Source organism: Macrosteles quadrilineatus, unplaced genomic scaffold (assembly GCF_028750875.1).
Source record: "Macrosteles quadrilineatus isolate MER2022 unplaced genomic scaffold, UCM_ALF_1.0 Scaffold_12__1_contigs__length_5162894, whole genome shotgun sequence".
In the NCBI taxonomy this organism is placed as follows: Eukaryota; Metazoa; Arthropoda; class Insecta; order Hemiptera; family Cicadellidae; genus Macrosteles; species Macrosteles quadrilineatus.
Window position 1 is genome coordinate 1,280,031 of NW_026542605.1, and position 25,051 is coordinate 1,305,081.

A 25,051-nucleotide genomic window follows, 5' to 3' on the forward strand; every position below is an offset into this window, starting at 1 on the left:
GTACAATTGATTGGCGAATATCCGCTCGAGGATAAGCCGGAGTAGACAAGAGTTGTTTAACTAGAGCTATACAACTATTATGATATGAATGAGTAATCAATTCCTCAGCAGACACTGACAGAACAGATGTCCAGTTTGATGCTGGCGATTTTGACTTGCCTAGAAAATGTTGGCCAGTAAGCACACAGGATGAGCAAGGGTAAGCAAAGTTGTCCAATTAATTCCCGTCAATTATTAATACTTTTTGAAAAATAATCAAATTTAATGACTTTAGCGATTTCTGATAGATTTATGATATCATCAATAGTTTAATACGCTAATTAACTAAAAAAACTTCATCCTGACGACTGAGCTACGCACAGGTAACTAGAATCATAGACTAAGTTTTATCTATGCTAGAATATTCAAAAACAATACGTCTCTCACGACAGAGCCATATTGAAGGTTCACTCACGTAATTATTCAGTAGACTTCCCAATGGTTTTCAATTCACCAACACTTAACTGCACATTGTGGGTAGAACAACAATGAGCTTGATGACGCGGCAACATGCACCACGACGGTGTAAAATCGCCGTAATTGATACAGATAAACAACACCGTCACCGCTTCATCATGACGAATTCTACATCGGAATCGAGTAATTAATACGGCACATGGCGGCCGTAATCATCTTGTCCGTCAATGTTTAGTGGTGATAAATCATGTGGTGCCCGGAGTGCGGAGCGCCGCTCGTATACCTGCCACCGTGCGGCTGGGATTCAATATTCAGATACGCGGAAAGTAGCGGCTGCGGGCGAGAATAATGGATAGAAGAGTACAAGTGATTTGTGACGTTATGTTAAACAAGGTTGTGGGAGAGGCGGGGGACTAAATAAGGGATTTTATACTCTTAGGATTTCGCAACAATCCGAATAACGATAGTGTTTTTCTGTGTGAATACATTTCCATCTTAACAACAGTTTTTGAGTGTTGAAAATAGAAATGTTGAATTCTTCATGAAATGCAATTACTTCATACTGAAGTTTACTACAAAATGTGTGTAATAAATGTTTAAAGGTTTGCACCAATTGTTGCTAACAAACGTGTAAAACAGTTTGTTGTGTGCTCTAGGGTGAACTTGTGCTTAACGTGTCCAGTTTTCTAATAGCAACATTAACATATGGGTTTGTTTACTTTCGGGCCAAAAACGTAATTTGTTTATGTTTATGATCCGGACCGGGTCTTTTCTAGTATTCTTAGGTATCTCATTTTCCATTATGCGTAAACTATTAAACATAATCGGCTGGAATTCTACAATAGAAGTTAGCTTACCGAGGACAGCTTCAGCTTTAGCGTTCAGTATTTGATATTTTGACTTGAGTTTTCCCCTAGGTTTTCAAACTTCTAATGCAGGGCTATGAAAAGTAACTAATAAAAATTGGTATCCATTGAAAGAAAAGTGATATATTTCCAAATTTGTGTTTACGTTTATCAAAGTCTACCAGTGTTACACTTTCAAACAGCTGATACAAAACTCTGGAATGAAGTATTTAGTAAATAACCTTTCATTCCATCTCCATGTTAAAGTTGTCCACCAGTTGTTTTATCAAATTCGTCGTAGTTGATGTGAGCCACCGACCGATTGTGCTGATTTACTTATTTCTATCGAATACACAAACTTGTTTAGCAAGTTAAACTAATGGAATGACTTATTGTGACCAATAATTAACAACTGCTATGACCTATCAACTTAGTCAGCAACAAAAAGGTGGAAAATATAATTTTAGACCCTAGCGCATTCCGTGACTGGCTCAAATATGTTATTTTTTTATTTAAAATATTGCATCAGCTAGTCCACATTGATGTGATGTCTACTTCGGCATACAATACTTAATAATAAAATCATTCAATAGTCAATGGTAAAACTACATTTATTTACAAGTCCATAATACCATTGACCATTGGATACTGAAGTAGACTTCCGACCTATATGGACCAACTGTAGTTGTGTGAGCCAGTCACAGAATGCTCTAGTGTCTAATATTCTATTTTATACCTTATTTTTTGTTACTGACCAGGTTGATGGGTCAGAACAGTTGCTATAACTAATCATAAGTCATTCCCTAAGTTTGACTTGGTTAAAAAGATTGTGTATTCGGCAGAATTTAGTAATCTAGATCAGCGCAATCTGTAGGTGGCTCACATCAACTACAATTTCTAGTTGTAATGATAATGTAATGAGTCAAAGATAATGCCAATGATAAAAAACTATGACCCTTAATCCATACTTATTCAGTGTCATTTTCTACAATATTTCTAATACACCAAGTACTCTTCTCCCTAAAATGTTAATGCCCTCATCCCAGAAGTGAGCTCAGTTTCTGAAAAGTGTCACGTTTCCGAAACACCGCTGTTAATTTATAATCTCAATCGAAAATCGCAGAAAATATTTATTACAACCCAATCGAAAATAGCAATTTCAGTAAAGGGAGAAAAAGAGAGATCGGTGTGAACGATAAATTGAGATCTAATGATATGTTGCACGGGATCGATTTATGGGCTTCCAGTTCACTTAGCGGCTCAATTTGTGGCACGTTGGCGGCGCGGCACTGCTATGGTGATGCTGGTTTTATGTCTGCAATTTCCCGTTTATCCCTTGGTTATACCTTCCTACTACTTAACTATTATTTCTGGTCCTTAGGGATATCCCAGTGAATCCCTGTTTGACCCTTGTTTTTCCTCAGTTATACCATAGACAAAAAGAAAGAACTAAATATAGACCGTCAGCTGTGCTGCAGTTACCTTGGGTTTTGGCTCATACCGCTGGGAGCGCCATGTAGTTATAGACTTCGCGCTATCTAACTACACGGCGCTTCCAGCGGTGTGCGCCAGAACCTATGGTAACCATGGTAACAGCAGCATGGCTGACAGTCTATATTTAATTCTTTTTGTCTATGGTTATACCTTCCTCCCTACTTAACTGTTGATAACTGTAAGTTATATCCGTCCATTCCCTGGTTACCCTGTATTCATCCCCATAGTTTTATTCGTATTTACAGCACCTACTCGTTCATTCTCTGGTTATACTAGTAGATTTTGTAATTCTGCACTTTTCCGAAATGCTATTACAGTTTTCCTCAGTAACACTTTGTATACTTAAGTGCTGATTCTGTAAAGAGTAGTTTATTCCAGCACCTACTCGTCGTGTTCATCCCCTATACATATACGCTTTCATCGGCTTTATCTTTGCGTTGTTCCTGGGTGTTAAACCTTACTTTCCCATTCCCCATAGTTTCCCATAGTTTACATTGTGCAACTATAAAACTACAGCTGAAGCGTATCTATACACCTGCACTTTCCCACAGTATTGTACCAGTTTTATTAAGTTATTTCGTTCTCCTGTTTAATATGTGGGTTATACATGCGCTTAACCCATTTACCCCAATACTTATCTCTCATTGTTTTATCTTCATGCTGATCCTCGGGTTTACTTCCTATGTCCTGTTTATTGCTTGTTAATAAACTTGTTAATACATGGTCTCACTGATTTACTGTTTAAACCAACACTGTATATTATACTCGCATCGCATCCTCCATTTGGCTCTTTCTTGTCTAATACACACTATTAGTTTTTTTTTTACATCAACAATCAGTTTTTTTTCTGATTTACGATTTTGTTGTATTAGTATTGTAGGCCTATTAACAAGTAAAAAATTGCTACAAATTGTGCACATGTTCCGTGAACTATACCAGAATTCTGTGTATAGTCAATGATTATACACAAACCTCTACGCAACATTTATATCAAATATGTGCAGCATTTGATGAACGCTGTTCATTAAGTCAGGTAATTGTTAAAGAAAGAACTCAGCGTCGGTGCTCTAGAAAGTTAAGTGTCAAGTGCTCACTTACAATTTACACCACGAGGGCACTCAACCGCTCACCCCTTTCTGCTCCTTCAATACAAGACAGACTCACCGCATGGTGGTAATGTCACACAAATAGTTAACTGCTTAGGCAGGCACTGTTAGGGGATGAAACAAAATCTATACTCATATAAATATTTATAGCTCATGTTTATACTTATACTTATATTTATACTTAATTTATAAATGTTAAGCTACGAAGGAGGATTATTCAAAATGGATACTGCCCAGATGTGTCATTTAGGATTACCATAAATTATTAAATGTATTTTTTTTTTACTGGAGGAATAATATGCCTAAGGATAGAAAGAGAATACTGAAAATAAAACTTTTGTACAGCCATGTGTATTTTTAATCTTTACTATAAATCTAAAATTATATTTTACTTTAAAAGTTAAAAATTTTCTTCGCATAAGTTGCATTAGTTAAACATATTAAGCTTATATTTACTTATTTATTTTATTTGAATATTCATAATGCATTTAATACATAATCAATGTAGTATATTTCATCACTAGGGCCTGGCATGACGACTCGAGTTCAAGTTTTACCATATAATCTTCATCATGGTTTTACGTTCAAGGCGAAGCCGGGGTCGGAAAATGAGCGAGTTGCCCGTGTAATTACCTATATTTTTGTCATATTGTACTTACCATCATTTGAACAAACTATGTTACAAAAATAAAATATTTTTCATTTAGAAGACAACCTCTCAAAACTACCTCTTACTTGTTTTCAATTGAATTAATGCTAATGAAAACAAGCAGCCGTTTGGGGAGTGATTCAATCGTTTCGTCTATTATGATTGTTTTAGTGTACATTATACGATCGATATGTCAAACTATTTACAATAACACAACAATAAGATACACTCAATTTAACATGGTACATACTTCCGAAACATGCGATTGTTTACAACTAAGTTGATATCAGCTGATTTTTACTCCCTAGACAGTAAAAATGTTAATTTAGACCCGCAACGCATCCATTAAAAACCGCTGCTTTTGCTGCAGTATGACAAAAATGTTATAAACATAAAAATAAATATAAACATAAATATATCAATACATGTGATGAATTCGTTGGTATATTTTGCGATTTATATATAAATAAATAAAGAATCGGATTAGGAATGTTCTAATCTATCTTTATCTTGATTTTAAAATATCATAAATTCCGGGTTAAAAGATACCAGAATAATCTTGTAAATAGTTATGTAAAAATGTTCTCAACTAAAACTACTAATTCAAAATTTAGAAGTGCACACGAATTAGGACGGTAGTTATCTTAATTGGTTGCTATACGGTTTTCTATGTACACATATATTATGTTGCAGCACATTTACGTTATTACATACATATGCCTACAAAATATTATATTTCGTCACTTGGGCCTAAATTGACTCTTTTTACCCCCGTGGTGAACTATATTTTTCACCATATTGCATAATTAATTAATAAACTAAGCTGGAAAACGAAATAATTTGTATGTAAGGGTAACCTCTCAAAACTACTTCCAGCTTGTTTTCAATTCTGCTAATGCAAATAAGCAGTTGTTTAGTAAGTGATTCAATCAATTCGTCTTTTACGATTGTCTATTACATTATACCATCGATATGTCGAGTGATCGGCAACAATAGGCTAACACCTTACCAAATAAATCAGTCGATAAATAATTTCAATCGTTACGATTGCCACAATCGTAAATTTTAAAAAATTAACTGTTAAACAAGTCTCAACAATAACTGTTGATATTATAATTATCATGCCGCACAGCAAAGCTGGGATTGAGAACTAGTATAAAAACAATCAATTGAAGAATGCAAGCAAAATTGAAGACCGAGATAATAACAACCTAGCAGAGAACAAGAGCTGCTGTTCTACACACCCCCACTTCGCAACAACTTTTCACCTCCATCCTCGGGGGAAAGATTGGAGATTTCCGAAGCCGAATTTAAACAAGTCGGTGGTATAATTCGGGGCAACAGAAAGAGATCTCAGCCCCGGGTGTAACTATTCATAAGGCACTCCCGCTTATTAGGGGACTAGACTAATGTCCAGCCGTGGGCCTTCATTACCGGCTACTTCGGTAGCGTTCCATCCGAGGTTGTCCGGGACTTAGATGAAGCCTTAATGAAGGGTACAAGCTGTGAACGAGCACTCCGGGTGCGGGTGCGGTGTTTTCGGGTGTGGTTCACTCTGGGTGGCCCAGAACTCACCAAACTTTACGAGACACTGGGTCGCAATTCGCCACAATCGCCCTCAGTATGTCATCCGCGAATAGCCACACGCCGCCCAGCGCCCGGCACGGCTACCACACTTTTTGTCTTTGTGTTTATGCGCTCGTTTATGGACGTGGCGCTGTTTTTCAACGTCAATATTTAGGCTACCTCATTGCTCGTGGGTTGTGCAAGACGATTAAAATTGTGTAATCTGAGGAGTCTGTTGAAGCCGGGCTGCGAGAAAGAGTACTGAATTTATTTTCAATGATGAACTGAATTGAGAATAAAATCAGTGGATCGCTTATAAACAGTTAATTTGAAACTGAGACTCATCAGTAAAATATTCATGTACAATGCTCGAAATTATCAATTATACTGTGTCATCAATCATCAAATGGTTTTAAGCTTTTTACAACCTAACATAAAGACAAGTCGGTGGTAATCAACTCATCTAATAATAATAAATGGTGATATTATTGTTGTCATATGTATAGGCCTTTTGTCATGATGATAAACGTTTTATGATAAATATATATCACAAATTCTGTAAAAATATATTTCATAACACTTTAAATACCTCAAATAATAAATAATGTTTCACGTATAGGGTTATGAGTTATTAAAGGTGTTTTATATTATAACAACAATGATAAGAACAAAGCACTTTCAAAATCTGTACCCACAAAAACATACCTCTTTTAGGTTTTACATCAATCCACCCCAAAATCCCCAAACTCTCGTAAACTTGTAAAAACGTAATATACTTTTGTCTGAGCAGGAGTGCCATCGTTTTAATGTTTACTGTACAATTAGCTACTGTGGGGGGGGGGTGGTCTGAGTTCTGAGTTGCAGATAGATATATTCTCTTTGAACATTAATTAAAACGTTCTACCTGGATACAGAAACCATAAGTACAAACTAATAATTTACTTCAATCATATCACTCACAAAGTACATTATTTCAAATTCTTTTTAAATGTAAATAACATAAACTTTAAATTATAATTAATTAAATGAAATATACGGCATTAGAAATTCCACAGCCACTTGTGACGAACGTTGCATACATAGCAATTAATAGTACAATGGCTGTAGACTAATTTAATTACCTATTTTCACAACAGGAGAGGGGGAATTTTTTTAACACATGGCACAAAACCGACCCAATAATTAATCAACAAAGAGTAACAAGTAGCAGGTAACGGACGGGACGGGACGGGTGTCCCAGGGACTATGATGGGACCGTCCCGCGAGGGGAAGGTCCGTTAACGTCTTCTCATGACCTCCAACCCCGCGAATAGCCATCTTTTATGTCCAGTAGTTTTATATCGTCTGTATCAAAAGAAACTACAATCCTTTCATTCCAGGTGGACAATTTCGAAACAAGACCCGCTTCGGCTGGTCTTTTTTCGTAACCGTTAGTGATGAAACAAAGTCTTATTTATGTCAGGGATTAGTAAGCTGAAAATGTTCAAATCTTACAGTGTAATTATGAAGTTTAAAACATTCAACACAACAAAAGCGTAGCTTAAAAGCATTAACTGCCACTAATTACTGTAAGAAACCTTAACACACCCTCTAAAGGTGTCAAACAAATTCGAAATGGGTAGGTCAAAGTAGAGGTAATGGTTAAGTAGCATATCCCAGTAAAGTAGTAGGAAAGAAGTGAAGGTTAAGGTTGGTTGGTATATACCAATGTCGTAGTGGGAGAGAAGTAGGGCTAAAGTTGAGTGGTATATCGCAGGAAGTAGTAGTCCAGAAGTAGAGGTTAAGGGTAAGTGATATATCCCAGTGACGTAAAGAAGAGGTGGAGAAGTATAGGTAAAGGTTGAGTGGTATATCCCAGGAAGTAGTAGTACAGAAGTACAGGTAAAGGTCGAGTAATATATCCCAGTGGCGTAGAAGCAACGTAGCATATGTAATCTTTGGTAGAAGTAAAGAAGTAGAGGTAAAGGTCGAGTAATATATCCCAGTGGCGTAGAAGTAAAGAAGTCGAGGTAAAGAGCAAGTGATATATCCCAGTGACGTAAAGAAGTGGTGGAGAAGTGTAAGCAAACGCCGAGTGGTATATCCCAGCGACGTGCGATGAGATGGCCGAACCGTTACAAGTAGCACGGACAATGAGCCATCCGAACAATACCGGCTCGCAATCAATGGCTAATATGGTTTTGCGTATCATTGTTAGTCCTGAAACAAAGGAATCACTGAGGCAATTAAAGCTTGAATGTCGGCTTTGGCTTCCCAGAGCGATCGGAATGAAGACATTGAAGACGCCGAACACCCACTAGACAGTGAAGTTGATGACAACCCTTGTGTGTGATGAACCTACCTAAATCGATCTAGGTGTTGTTTGTATATACCCTCCTAAATTTAGCCAAAGAAGGTTCCTGGGTCAACGAGCTTATAGTAAAAATTCAGATTTTTAGACTCGCATTAAGGTTTTAAGATTTAAACCCTATTTTAAGGGGGTCTTTATAAAGTTAAATTATTTTTAATAAATAAGAGGTTAACACAAAATACCATCTCAGAAATTTTTCTTGCTAAGAATTTTGTTTTGCGTAGACTCTGAATTTAAGTGTAAACGTTTTGAACCTGTTCTGGCTGAAAAGGTTACAATTACAATATTGAAAACCAATTTTCAGATTTTTTAAGTTTTCAGGGTTTCGTTTAACTTGACTATTAAATCCTCATATATCAATTCCTCGACTTTCAGTTTCCACAATTGTCGGTCGCTCAACTAGTTACCACAACTATTGGTTCCTTGACTATCATTTTCCGATTCCTATCGCAGTGTCATAACAGTTGTTTGCGACTATTAGTTCCTGGGCTAACAATTTATATGTCACTTTTAAAGGCTATCTGTTCATCGACTATCAGTTTCCGCAAATACCTGGTTTTCCGAAAAATCTTGACTGCCAGATCATGTGACAATCGGTTTTTGAAAACATCAACTTCTTGACTATCGTTTCCCCGGTTGTCACATCGGTCTATCAACTACCGGCCCCCGTCACTATCACGCGTGCCGCCCCCAAGGTTGTGCCACCCCCACAGTCACGGTGTCACACACGTAGTCAGCGTGCCGTGTCGTCGCGTGCTACTCACACGTTATCTACACTTGTTATCTTAATTGTCTCCACCCCGCTACTTATCACGTAATTTGCTGCTAATAAGAGGGTTAGACAAATGTAAACATCTTATCTTGTATCAGGCTGACTCCGTGCTCTCATTTACCGTGCGATGAGAGTTATAATGTGCTAATGTAGAACGGTATGCAGAATGCTTTCACAAAATAGGTCATGTGAGGTTGGTACGAAGTATGTATCGATGTTTGAAGCCTATGGTCGTTGTACCTTATGATGGCCAGAGGATTTATTTGATTCATTTCCAGAACTCCACTACACTATTTAGTTTCACAGGTCGCAATTATTTCCTAGTTAATGAAAACTCACTACTATAATTTTTAAGCTTAACTTAAATTTTAATTTAATATAAGGCGACTGTATACATTTTAATTTAATATAAGGTGACTGGGGGACAGCAATGTGTCAGAGAACATGACGTTTTACGCTCATACAGATATGAGTCTAATTACAAACCGTTCACCATTTACCATCATTCATGTATTTTATATACTACCAACTTTGTGTGATAATAATTCACGATTTAACATTATAAATGAATAAATTATTATATTTTCGTCAAACATGATTTCATGTTTAGCAAAAACATTTTCGGTAATAAAACTGCCCTCTTCATCATGCTATGTGCTTCGGTTGGTGTACAATTCCTTATCATGTCCAATACAAACAATGCATTTATTTTGTGAAACTAGCACGTTGTTTGATCAATACCATTATTTTTGCTTTAACATTTGACTACCAAAATAGATTTAACATTATGGTATTAAATTTCCCTATAACTAATGTAACTGATCTATCTTATTCATATTTGGTTAACATCGACCTATTAATCGTTCTATTTATCTTATTTATGCATAGCACTTTCCAAGAAACTATTTATAAAAAAGCCTTTTATTGACTTGCACGCCAATTGACCCATGACCTCGACAGGTGATGTTAGACCCCGAGGTTTGTGTTAGACCATAGACAAGACCTCGGGGAGTACACCCTATACTGGGGAGGGTCAGAGACAAAACACTAGACACCTGGAGATACGTGAGTAGTGTAGATCAGAGCAATCAATTGAATGGTGCAAGCCAGGTAGACCTACTGACCCGTGATCTAGGGGTTAGTGAGGATTCTACAGCTGGACCGTTGAAAATTCACCTGATCCGTCGATTGATTTGGTGACGGTTGAGGGGAAAGTTGATAGATAATCTTCAACTGTCGTTATATTTAATTGATTAGCTGGTGATTGTATTTATGTTACAGTTCTGGAATTATTAAAGAGAGGTGTAGGTTCATGATCCAACGAACTATACTACAACGTGATGCAATTAACTATGATACAATTTAGTATAGTTCGTTGACTAACGAGTAATTAATTTAATTTATTTTGTATCATTCTAGTACACAAATTTATTTTAAAGAAAATATATTTGTATCATGGAAATAAAATTTAGATAGTTCTTGCTAACTTTAAGGTGAAGAATGGATTTTATACGGTAATAGTCAAAGCCGAGACTAAAATTATTTTCCAGCAATTATTATCTGTGCAGCTGAAATCATGTTAAACCAAGGAATAAAAATACCCTCGCATGAGCGAACCCTCAGACTAAGCCAATTTCAATTTGTCTGTTTGGATTTTTACTACAATAGTTCCATAAATAAGACATATTTATTTCCCATTTAAATATCATTAGATTTAATGAGTGCCTACCTAGGTTTGTTGCAAGGGTAAGGTGTGAGTGTTTTTGACTAAATAATAACGGTATAGGATAAAATAAATAAATTTGCCAAATTTGATCAACATACAACCATAAACAAGCAAACTACAACCGTTTTTTCCATAAGAATTATATGGGAATCTTAAATGTAAAGTTTTTAGGAAATTTATCCGTGGTTAATTTTTCAATAACACTTAAATATACAAAATTATTGTTTTTTAAGCTCTACAAGATGGCTGTAATAAAAATTGGGCATTAATATAAAAAAATGAAAATTTTAAAGCCATTAAGTACCCAGTTCCTACGACCTTGCTGGTTCGCGAACTCATTCAACTTTATCCAGCCATACACCTTCAAGCCAAATTTATTCAAAATCAGACCAACATTACTCGAGTTACCGAGTTCGTGAACGTATAAATCTACATATTTATAAATCATAGTATAAATTTGACAAATTGTGTTTTGGTCTCTTGGGACATCAAAATGAAAAAGTAAATTGGTCCCGGGTCTAGGTTGTGCCATGCCACCTACAGTAACAGCAACTTCCTTATAAGCAAATTCACTGAAAGGACAATTTAAATTCTGAACTATATTTAAGAAGGATTAGAACCGTGGTGTACAATTTCACTGAGAATTAAAATTCAGAATTAACAACAACACCTACTGCGACTTTCAACTTATCAGTAAAAAAAACCGTAAAACCCCAAAGATAGAAAAAAAGAGTAGGCCTATCCGAATCAACTGTATCCAACTGTGCATCTATAAACCTATAATAGAACGAAGGAATATATAATTGAGTTTATGAAAATTACTGTTGGTGGTGTACAATTTCATTGTGCATAATTATTTCCTCACGCCCTCTCGTTCCCATCCTCGCTTCTTCGACACCTCCAGTTCAGCTGCGGTGCTTTATATAATACGTAGTCTGCAAACTAAGGCCGGTTTTCTGTCATCACAAAGGTTGATCCTATAAACATTCACAGGAAATAGCTTAGTTAATGTCAAACGCTATCCAACGGTTAACAACATAACCAGGTTTAAATTTGAATCAGTTCCTGCAACAAAAACCATTACCACTCAATGATGGGGAAAAAGATAATCATTGATCACAACCTTCCGAAAAACAAGAAAAAGAAACTGTTAACAAGATTAAAAACCAACATGCACATACTAAAATTTCCATCCGTGTAGATAAATAACCGCAATTACCAAAAATAAAAATAAAAGAATAAATAATTCTGTGTACAAAATACAGTTGGTGGTGAATTATTTTGAAGGTATAATTATTTTCTCACAGTTCTGTTGTTCCCATCCCCACCTTCTCCACACCTCATTTGCCACGATTTCTATCTCACAAGTCTGTCAAACTTGAACGTCATCACTAAAATGATGATGTTTTTGAAAATATAATGGAAAGGTTTATCAATCTCTATTTAACGACTCAAAAAATTTGGAATCAGTGTTTTTAAAGGAGTTTCTGCCAGAACGAATCTCAAACCTCCTTAACACGTATAACTATAATAGCTACATTTTGGGAGGGAAATAATTTATAACCGTTCTCAATACTTGTTTTGCCATCCCAAATCGTAAAAAAAAACTTTAAAATCCCAATTCAAAACAATCTAAATATGTAGAAACGGGCCATCATTCAGTGTAACCAAATTACAGTTGGTACGTATAATTTACGACCATAATTATTTTCCCACACTTCCCGTCCCCGCCTCCTCCACACCTTCAGCTGCCGCGTTTCCCATGGCGGAGGCGCGAAGACTCGCGAACGCCCCGTATCCAGATACGGGCCGCGAGGGTCCCACCCCTGAGAACCCCTGTAACGTCTAACGTCCCATCAGTCGCTTCTTCTGTGAAGATTATCACCAGCTGCTCATTAGACACTGGGGAGTCACGCCGACATTGTTTGACAGGTTATGCGTTTGGTTTGTTTGCGGGGTAAAGGGTGAAGCTACCGGTCAGAGGGAGTGGAATTACGGGAATTGCGGAATAACGGTCTTGGAACGTGTGGTTAGGGAGGAACGGTTTTTGGAAAAGAAAACAAAACAAAAGATCGTGGCAGAAATCATGAAATAAATATTTATCGGTGTGAAAACAGAAATCGGATAAGGAAGGTACAATTTTGCACTTCACACGTTTTTCTTTATGATACCAGACTTAATAAATCGTCTAATCTTAAATTAATTGTTTCTTGTGTTTAAAATAAGTTATTCGTTTTAATATTTTGAAGAAAAAAAAATATTGAACAGATTCGTCTTCGTATTTCGAATAACATACAATTTAAAATATTGTAAGGTTGGGAAAATTAAGTTTTTGCAATGTAAATCATATTAAATGAATTTTTAATGTAATGCAATAAGTCCTAATAACTCATCTATATTAGTCAATTCAAAGATAAAAGTAAAACAATTATCTACGTTAGGTTAAAGTAAAATATGTAAACACGATTTTCCATGTAAAACGCAAAAGATCATGATAACATTTGAATCAGTTAGAAAAATGATTTGGGTTCTGTATCAAAGGCCCAACAATAATTTAAGTGCTTACTGAAAAATTGGACCGTTTAACCAGTAGCTGTTCAGGGTCGTGTAATTTTGTATTTACCTGGTGTAAAAACATAAAATAAAGACATGTCATGTAAATATTTGTACAAATTAATTGTTAAAGGATAATATTGTGGTTATTAGTTTTTTTTTTATACCAACTTATTTTCATTCGACATGAAAAACTTATGTCAAATTTCAACCACAATACATCTATCATAAGACTCTAAACTTCACGTCAAACTAAAACTTTTCAAACTTTTTAGAACCATATATGCCTATAAATATTTCGTGAAAAATTCAAAAGGCCACCAAATATCTATTCTCTAAAACGAATTCAAGACGGAAAAGCCAAAAAAGACCGTGTAAAACAACTCCCATACACTAGAGGGACAAGATGGCATAACAAGCAACGCACACAACTAACCCCCCAAACAATTGTCACTGGACGATCTCCCAGAGCAATAACAATAAGGGAACAATTCGCGACCAACTAGACCTATAAACAACCAGTGATGTAATGAAAGTAGTGCGAAAATAGTCGGACCTGACCCGCCGCGGTATTTTTGGCCCGCGTCATACTGTCTGTCCGTGAACCTTATGGTTGAACGGTGTCCAAGTCGCTGGAATACCCGGTTTTTTCACCGTCTGGGTATTATTTTCGCGGGAAATTAGTCTGTGAATTAATGATTCGTTTTGTGTGTGTGGCCTGGTTGTATTTTATGTGTTAAATTGTGGTTGCAGTTTGAGGAGATTTATTTAGTTAGACCGAGGGAGTATAGATGTTTTAATACGTTTAGGTTTAAAATGATATGGGGTTTCAAGCCACTGGGTTGTAAAATTACAAAAGAATACACTCAATACAAATATCACACTGGTTGAAATCAACTACAATCATTACAACAGTGCGCGTTTTAAGTTGAAAAATTTCCTTCCTTATTTCAATAATATCCATTTTAAGTATTTCACAAAATATATTTTCAAGCACTGTATTCTAATTAATTAGATTCCAAGGCAAATTTCAAAGCGTATTTACAATTAAGTTTCACGTATACACCTTAATTTTAATACAACACTATAAGGTCAATTATTTATGATTTTTTATATTGTGGTATTTAAACTTAGAAAACGCTTTAATTTGTGAGTAGGGATATCGAATAATTTAGTTTTTGAGTCATTTAATAGCAAACAAATCAATTATTCAGGTGCAGGAGTATACAAATAATGATATTAATATATGTCTTGAGAGCGATTCTAAAACTTCTTGCAGTATTTTTTTAATCTAATTTACGTCCTCCTTCATCAATTAAATCTTTGCCATCTGTCACGTTTATTATCCCAGTTCGGCAAACTAGCAGTGCTACCGTGCAACCTGAATCTCTACTCACCAGAGAAACACGACCAAAGGAAGAACTATATTAATGTTCAACAAAATACTTACATCTCAACGATTAATCCTGTTGGAAAAACGAGATGTGACAGTCCACCGCTTGTCACGGTGACAACTGTGACAAGCAACTAGTCGCAGGCTGTATGGAATGTGACATCACCAACATTGCACTCTTTGATCACAAATGCTGCACAAGCTATTCATTATCCGTGAATTACTACCCAGAAAAAGAACAGGCAGCGAAGATCCTATCAACTTGCATTTGCACCGCGTCTTCATAAATAACTCAATGTGTTCCAGAATAAATGAGTTGCGCAGAAATGCAGAAAATGCCGTGCATCTGGCCCAATTTATTCTGGAAACCGCTTTATAATGTATGCGTAAACATGATAACTTCACTGGTAAGTGGGAGACCTCGGGTTGGTGGTGTAGAGTGTAGAGAACCGATCACGACTCGGAGACTCCCTTAGAGGTTGATGAACTTTCTGGCTTACATTAGTATTACAAGTTACAAAAAAGGACTCTAAAGTACCTAAAGATCTCCTCGCACGTGCGTGTGCACAAGAGGATGTGAAATATTTAGCATGATGTTGCATGGAATAAAGGTTTTTGAATTGAATGGAAATCTGCAGCTTGTACAGGAGGATATCTGTTTTAGAAGTAAATATAGCCAATACAATTAAAATACTGAAACACAAATAAATAGTGATTTGAATATGCTGTTTATTTGTAAACAACACACCAACCTAGACTATGCACTATTATAGTCAATGTTAAAATCACAATACTGCAGGAGTAACAGATAATAACAATTGTGATCGTCTACCAGTTTAAAACAACCCTTTTCAAAGGAACCCATTGGAATGATTGCTATCTTGTAGCTTTTCATAGAGAATAGTCTACAATATACAAGAGGGGCAGTGCTATTGGCTTGCCGTCAAGCCGTCAAGCCATCAACAACATCAACAAGGTCATTTGACGTCTAAACGTACATTTATGCATACTATCTGAAATAAAAATCGGATTTTTGGAGAAAAGCTGGTTTTGATCTAAATTAATATGTTAAGGTCCTTATAATTCTAAATAAATAGTACAACACCCCATTGCTGAAACAATTATGGTTCAAAAGTTATTGCTACTTTTGTGATTTTTAACTATAAAATGTCATAATATATTATTTACTCTCACCGCTTACTCATGATACCCCCCAGCGCTCGTTTTGTTGACGAGCTTTTGGGTGAAAGTATGTGTCAGAATGCTGATACCGTTTATTAACATGTATCATGCCAACGTCTGAAACCAAATTTCATCGTTCTAATAATTAATTAAGTCTTTGCACATAGTGACTATAATGTCGTTACATAAAAATTTATGAATACTGTCTACTCAACACTGTACACTTTTAACACTATCCATTTATTAGCAATTTATACGGCAAAACACTTAACAATGTCCACAAATATTCACATAAGGATCTGGGAAGCTGATACTGCTCGGTAAATCTTAGTCGAGGAATGTTATCCAGACAGATAAAACAAAGTCGGAAAGATAAGCCATTTACAAATAGACACTAAACGAGATTGATTTAGCAAAGTTGCGTTCTTTGAGATTTTTGCCTTGGCGAATATAAATAGGCCAGACAAAATAATAGCTACCACCAAACTTATGTATCTTATTTTAAGACTACTTTGGCTTTGATCAATTAAAAAAACTGTATACTTTGATGTGAATTTATGTGTTTTATCAGTACCACATATAAAGGGGTTAATTTGTTAAAAAGAATTTATATTTTCCCTTGTATACAATTGACTGTCTGGACAGTTTCAAATCCCTGGTTTATTAGTACTATCATTGATTATAATTGATTGTGTTTCGTTTTACACAATAGCCAAATGAAATAAGATAATTTTAGACTTCTTTCCGTCGATTATACACTGGCGTTCTTTTCATTCGCTTTCATGGAAAAAATGAGAGTTCCGTTATTCATAAAACCTTGTTCCCTGTGTCATATACATTTGTTGTATACATGTATATATTTTTAAAGGGGTTGACTACTTATCACTGGCCTTAGTTTCTTCGGATTGAAATTAAGGACATTGAAAAACTCTTTTGTTAAAAATGTCACTCATACATTCGAACCGCCTTAATAAATTATGGAGGAAGTATGGTTTTCGTAAATATTTTTGCGTTGGAGTTTTGGGTAAACATATTCGTTTTGGGCCACCCTGAACCCCAAAAAGTGGTTTTCGAATTGATGTATGTGTGTGTGTTTGCCTGTATATATGGCTCTATACAAAGCTACGGACTACACCTAGGTGTGTAGTCTAATTTTGATGACATTTGGTATGATAGTTATAATTAAGAATATCTTCAGGAATTATTTTTAATTTTTTAAAATTATGATTGTTAAAGGTGATTTTCCCATAATATAACGGACAATTAAATTTTATAAAAAATAACTAAACGATTTTGCTAAAAGAATATGGATGTTATAGTTATTTAACTCTAAAAAAACGGTACAACCCCCATTGCTGTACAATTTGTAATTCGTAAATTATTCTAACTTATGTGATTTTCTCAATCCATTAAATAACGGATAAATCGGATTAAAAACGGCTTGACATTTTGATTAGAATACATATTTACGGAACTTATGATTCTAAACAAAATATCACAATCCCCATTGCTGTAAAATTTGTGATTCATAAATTATTGTAACATATGTGATTTTCTGATAAAACCCCATACGATAACCGATAGACTAAATCAGATTAAAAAACGGCTCGACAAATTTTGATTAGATTTTTTATCTAATTTTTTTTGTCCTAGGACGCTAGGCTCGAGCCTGGGATTGTTTTTCACATTATTTCAGGCTAGACCTAGGGGTTGCGGCATTATCACTTAGGTAATATCCATTGGTGACTTGGCAAGGATCGAATCCGGGACCTCAGGGACTGAAGTCCCGCGCTCTAACCACTATGCCAGCTCGCTCCCCAGAATACGTATTTACGGTCCTTATGATTCTAAAAAAAAATTGCACTACCCCCATTGCTGTAGAAGTTACGGTCTAAAAGTTACTTCAAATCTTGTGATTTCCCCATATAATAGCATAATTACTCCCACAGTTGATAAAGGATGTTAACAAGCTAATGCGAGAAAGTATGTGTCAGATTGCTGATACAGTTTATTTTTTTGTTGATTTCCTGAACCTCTATTTAACGATAATGACATCAAATATGTGTTCTAAGCCACAGTAGATCGTGTGACTGTTTTTATACATGTCAAGGTTTTACTATACTATACTATTTTAATCCCATCCGAAAGCGCATCCAACATTGCTTAATTTTAAGATTCAAATAGATGAATATTAACTTCATCTTCCCCCTACACTAAACACATTTCCATGACATAGGATAATAGATAATTCTCTTTAAAACTACAACATCGGTGAGATTTTTGTAATTTTATAGCCTTTCTCGAAACTAGCTTTCTACTACCACTTCTAGAATCCATTTCAACGCTAAATGGAAATAAGTGCTACCCCCCGTATTGTATTCACCATCTTTACTAAATTTGATTAAACTTACCTAATGAGACCACTATGTAATGGTCAGGGGAGCGAGCTGGCGTAGTGGCTAGAGCGCGGGACTTCGGTCCGTGAGGTCCTGGGTTCGATCCCCGCCAAGTCACCAATGGATTTTATCTAAGTGATAATGCCGCAACCCCTAGGTCTAGCCTGAAGTAATGTGAAAAACAATCCCAAGCTCGTGCCTAGCGTCCTAGGACAAAAAAAAAAAAAAAAAAAAAAAAAAAAACTATGTAATGGTCAATGTTGAATGATTAACTATAACCCAATTCATTTTAAAATTTGCTAATCTTTTAAAGAAAACTATAACTACATTTTCCAGACTACAATAGCCCATTATCTGACCTCTGCATCAACATTTCTTCAATTCGACCAAACACCCCACTACCACTGACTATAATTGCAATCAGCCGAGCAGTTTCCCATGGTGTTGCACCATACCGATACAGTATCAGCACTCAGCAGCAATATATGGCCTGGCTATGCTAAAACTGTGAGATCTGGGCCGAGTATGACACAGCACCCGCATGCTAGTATGGCTCTGCGCCAGGTCACCTCCGCGTTCCCGCTCAAAACGCCCTTCGTGAGCATATTTCGCGCCGTAACGACCACCTGATCTCTTCCTTGCACGGGATAATTTTAATTTACATATTTCGTGATAAAACCGGCGACCCGACACCCGCCTCGGGCTCGACCTTATCAAACACGGCCGTTTTATAATCAATTAGGGCAGATTGCATCGGAATTCGTCTGTAAACATTGTAAATTAGGGTTTTATCGGTTTGTAGGTTAAGGTGAAAACAAATCTGAGTTGGTTTTAGACTTTATAGACGCTTGTTAATTGTATCGTATTGTTGGTTAGGGCGAGTCACGTATTTATGCTGTTACAAAATGTTACCAAATACGGAGATGAGCTTCATTTCTTTATTGCATGCTATCTCTCACTAAGCGTTTTGTTATAGTATTGTTTCCACATCTCGACAAAGCTTCTTTGTAGTTAATTTTTAGTCAGCCCAGCGACACTGGTAATTTTGCGAGACCAAAATACCAGTGACAAGTGAAATATTTTGTGTAAATATACAAAAGACAATTTATAATGTTAGTGTTATAGACGTTATGAAGATAGTAGACCCCCTGAAGACAAGCTAGCAAAATCAGAGATACAAACCTTTATTTTAAGAACGCAGGTGACAAAATAATTAATATAGTTAAATGTTACTCTATCCCACAATAAGTTTTTTTGTAAAATATTATTCCACCTCTCAAAAGGCTTTGCTTGCAGTTCAATAATTGTCCATCTGAATCATGTTATTTTTGTTTTATAAATATCATTGCACCTAAAGAAAAGATTCTTGTATATTGAAATGCTATTCCACTTTTCACGTGATTTTTTACTGATACATATATGCAATGTTTTTCAGTGTTCTGACCACATTAATTCCATATTTCACTGAACCTTCTATCCATTACCAACTTGTACGGTGTCTTGACTGTAGATCGAGGTGTCATCTTCCTCTCTTCGGAGGCGGTTTCGGGGGGTGGAGTGAGGTCTTCTTATCTACCCATTAGTCTGGCACGTTTTTGATTAAAATATTACATGGTGTGCTGCAGTTTTTTAGTGGTGGAAAAATGTGTAAACGCCAAACACTTAATTTGCAAGTGGGTGTGTGCCATCTCTGGGCCTATTCCACATTTACTAATTTATAAAATCACCTAAAATGAAAATACAAATGACACATTTTGCAGGTGGATTGACCACAAACAAAAGCTCTTACTCAACCTCAAAACTTGCCCAATCCTGACGTAACTCGGCTCCAAGCAACGCCACAGTCGTGGTGGGCAAAGGCATATCAATAGGTTATAATTACCGCTGCAACAATCGACTCCCAGCTGGGAGAGTAGCCGGCGACACGGGACAAACTACTGTCCCTCGCTGCATTAATAATGTGGCGGACATGGGCATAAATCCACACTGCCACACTACCAGCGCACTGTTTTGCATCAAGATACAAAGACACCGCAGTGTGACCGCGGCCACTGTGGTGACGACGGGTGAAGATGACGAGTAGGAATCGAAACTACAAAGAGAAATGTTGGTTAGGAATTTGTAAAAGTATACAAACTTATTATGATTAATTAAAATGTTGATTGATTGTACATTAATGACAATAGCTGAGTTCTATAAGTTCTATAAGCTGAGTTCTAATAGCTGAGTAACTGAATGGTTTTAGCGCTCATCTAGCAACTTGCAGGTCGCGTGTATGATCTTAACAAAATTCAGAACCTTTTGAACCACTTGATGGAAGCTGTTCTAGTTATCCTCGATCATTGAAAGTTTAATAAATAGTAATAGCTAAAGAATTAAGAAACAGTTGACCTCACTCACCAAAGCTACATAAGGTACCTCACATCCTACACTCATCTTCCATTTCCATATTGAACAAATACGCCTCATATAGCCCCCTTCTTATCAAGGACACAAATAGAAAAACAAAGACTATTACACAGTAGTGTAATAACTGAAACCCAAAAGCAATACTTGTTGATTTTATCCTTATCACAAATAAAACCTGGTAAAATTGTTTTTAACAGCCAATAGTAAAACATAAAAATTAGTTTAGTATTGAAAAATATAAAATTCACAAAGTAAAAATAAAAAAATGGCCTATAAGCTTCTACAAGTAAAGCGGTTAAAGTATATTATGTTTAAACCCGTAAACAGTTACTTCTTACTTAGTTTCTACCACGGTACTACATTGCACTACAAATATGTTATTTTGAGCCATTTCAAACGAAACAATGTACGTCGAATAACCTTATTCAACGTCAACATAATGTCAAAAGAGATTCTAGCTTGTGAATCTTGAGTTAGATAATTAAAGTGTTTATGAAATAGACAAAGAGGGCTGCGTAGCCAAGCTACAAAACATGACTCACACGGCAAACAATTGCGTTCTCAAGCAGTTAGCAAGGCTTAAAAATAAACAATTAGCGTACAAAGATTGAATGGTTGGAACAAGACAGAGCGCGCTGGCCAAATAATGGGAAGGTGGGTGGCTGGTCGGTTGTAATTCTGCTCACTTTTGCACTTTGGCACAAACTCTGATAGAATGCGAATTCTCGTTTGATCTACGATTGATTAATCGGTTCCTTTTATCGAAATGTATTGCCATGGAGCTCCGTATGTCATCGTCTCTTGGGTTCAATGTTATCAGATTCGCTTTGTGGACCGTGTGATATTTTATGACGTCAATTTAAATTTGGAGAACAAGTAAGCGAATTGAAAAGGTACCGCATGTTTCCAAAAATTATTTTAAGCTCCTGTGATGTCATTGTTGGAGGTTGAAAATTTTCTTGAGATTATATTATTCAGTATTTGTTTTAATTCAGTACTGGAATTCCAATTACTCTTTAACAAACCCAACTTTTTGTGTAGTTGCTAGAGCCTTCTGACAAGTTATATGGATGTTTGTTACGATAACCGAACTAATTACTCTAACGCAATTAAATAGTCACATTCATGATAGGGTATGCATAAATAATTACCCTGAATGATTTCAAATCAGATGTAAAAACAAAATCAGTAATATTAAGTGTTAATCTATAAGTCCATTTAAGGATACCTTTTAGCAATGAAATTGCTTAAACATATTTAAAACCAACCAAACGCTCATTATTCATTCATTGGTACTGTATATCATTTAGCATTACCATAAAACCCCAGATTGAAATCACTCCAAGGACAAATTAATTTTAAATATGGTTCCGAGCCATCTTAGTTTTTGTCATCTCTCTAGAAAAGTATAAACCATCAGGCGACAAGAACTTTGTCTCTGCTGAAAAAGCACTTGTACGATTATCAGCTCAAAGCAGTCGCAATAATCTAATATAAAAAATTTACACTGAGATTATGATGTGTTAGATCACCGTGGGAACATACGTTGAGAGTAGGTTAAGACTCATTTAAAAAATATTGTTTTATAATATGAAAATGCCAATTAAATAAACAAACAATCAGTTACTCTATTAATCTATTTAATGCATAACGTGGATAATTAATTATTTTGAGATTATTAATAATGAACGTTTTTGAGTTTTTTTTTCAACTCAAATTAATTGAGATGACCTTTATGTCCGATGGTATGTATGATGCGTTGATGGGTTACAAGTCTATCTGCACCTCAAGTGCTAACCTTGTAAGGCAACACTGATGCAAGCGCGTTGATTGCTCAGACAACCATAGAATGATTGCCAATGAAGTAAGTCTTCAACTGTACGAAAATATTCTCACCTCTGAGCACTTACGGTATTGAATTGTAATGCAGTAATGCATTTACATGCTAACTCTGCGGCTTAGTGACCAAGCTTTGCTTTGGGAGTAACAGAAAGAGTAAATTATTTAACCAACCAAGTTTTTGTCTGAAAAATTAAACACTTTATCTTTTAAGTAAATTTTTATTACCGAAGCAGGTTTTGTATTTGCTTTTACTTGAATGCTTATTACCAATGTTTTACCTGCCAGTTAAATAAGTTCTTAAATAGTTTTAAAAATCGTGTTTAAGCTAGTCGATCTAAGTACGGTTGTTATGTTTCAAAATAAAGCGGGAACTTGCTATACGGAATAACCAATATAACATTTCATCTAACAAACAAAGTGGCTATTTCTCAAAGTAAATTGTATATTGCTACAAAATAGCCATTCCAATAGCTATACAATGAATGTCTAATGAATCTTCGTAATGATAAATTTAATTTGTAAAGTCTCTTGCTGTGAAACATTAACGAAATATTTCTAAATTTGTTTATAGCAAACAGTAAATAATAATTATTTCTTAGTTCAAGAATAACGTACTTTCACGTTTCAGCTATATAGATCTTAGAGTTTTGTGATTTATTTTCAAATGTTACACAGTAGCCTACATAAAATCATAAATACAAATAGATAACTTAATAGGATAAAACAATAATTTGCATCCATATATTATACGAGAGCCTCGGCCCAAAATATACGTATCTAGCCATTTATGAAATAGACTTTGTAACCAATCTTCCTGTCAGCAACATATATCAAGCTCTGATCAACTGCAACCTAAGAGATTCTCTGATCAGGTTCAAATGAATCCAAATACTTGACATTTCACAGAACTGATGTCACCTAATAAGACAGAATGGTTCTCAGTTTGGGAGGGCCCTGTCACGGATTGGACAAATTAATCTCGGGATCAAACGAAAGGTCGAGTTGCATTAGTTGAGAAATCAGATGAGCCCAAAACAGTCAGAAGCCATAGACTAATTTAATCTACAGTAGGGCCTAGTTTCTATTTTTCCTAGTAACATTATTGGTTAATTTACACAGTTACGTTTTTTGAAATAATTCGGTGTTGCGAAAAGTAAATATATATACTTTGCTGCATTTCTATGTGGCATATTGCTTTCATTCCAGTGCAAGGGAGGTTGTTTAAAAACAATTTTGTATCGCAATGACATTACCAAACCTTGCAAACTCCTTAAAGAAACAAAGGTTGTAAGATCTATATGTTTTACATATTTGAATTGACATATTTGATACATATTTGAAAGAATAATAATTTCACTGGTTGATTTTGCTCCCTCGCTATGAACCACTGGTCACACTATGAATGGGGATAGGACCGAACAAATACATCTATATGATCAGTTTATGCTGTATCTTTGTAGAAACGGGTCTGGTTGTGTGGTTAATGTTCGTGATTTATCTTCTGATGGCTTGGGTTCACAGACAGCCATTCACGAATTAGTTTATAAATGGTATACTGTCATGCCTCGATGGTTCAGAGGTAATTTTAAGCCACAGGTCCACTTCTTTAACAAAGAGAACTATTTATTTACTAAAGGAATAATGTAAATCCTTAACAACTGATTAATTAATCCATGTGCATGTGATAGTTAAAAAGTTAGTGATTATTTAATAGGTTGAGTATCAAACAACGGTAGTTCGTTCTTCATGCAACTCATGACTTATTATCGTGTTCTGCCCATAAACAATTGTCACTCCAACCGTTACACCCTGAACTGATCTCTGATTATCAATTATTGATTACTGATTACCGATAACCACCTATAAGAAAGTCCCCGTTACCCAAGGTCATTAATTATGCACCCCTCGTGTGTGTCCACGATTACCATACAATGTCACGAGGCTTAGTTTCGGAAACCGGCTAAGGACCTTTCGATAAATTATTTGCGCAAATTAATTCGTTACCGGGACCGATGCAAATTCTGACAGCTTTAGCGACTCACGCCTCACCTCGGCGTCATTTAGTCCCTGAAATACGCCGGACGCTACGGAGTTACCTGAGGGACGGTGGACATTAAAATGTAAATTCGGTAATACCATTATTCTACTGTTTCAGGCTGTTTTAAGTAATGACCCCTGGCCCCCACACTGTATTGCCGGACACCTACGCGACACAAGACTTATGGACTAGTTTCCAAATCTCCACTCGGGATGTTCGGTGTGATCTGTGGGTGGGAGTGGACATTTGTCAAGCGTTTTGAAACGTGATGGGT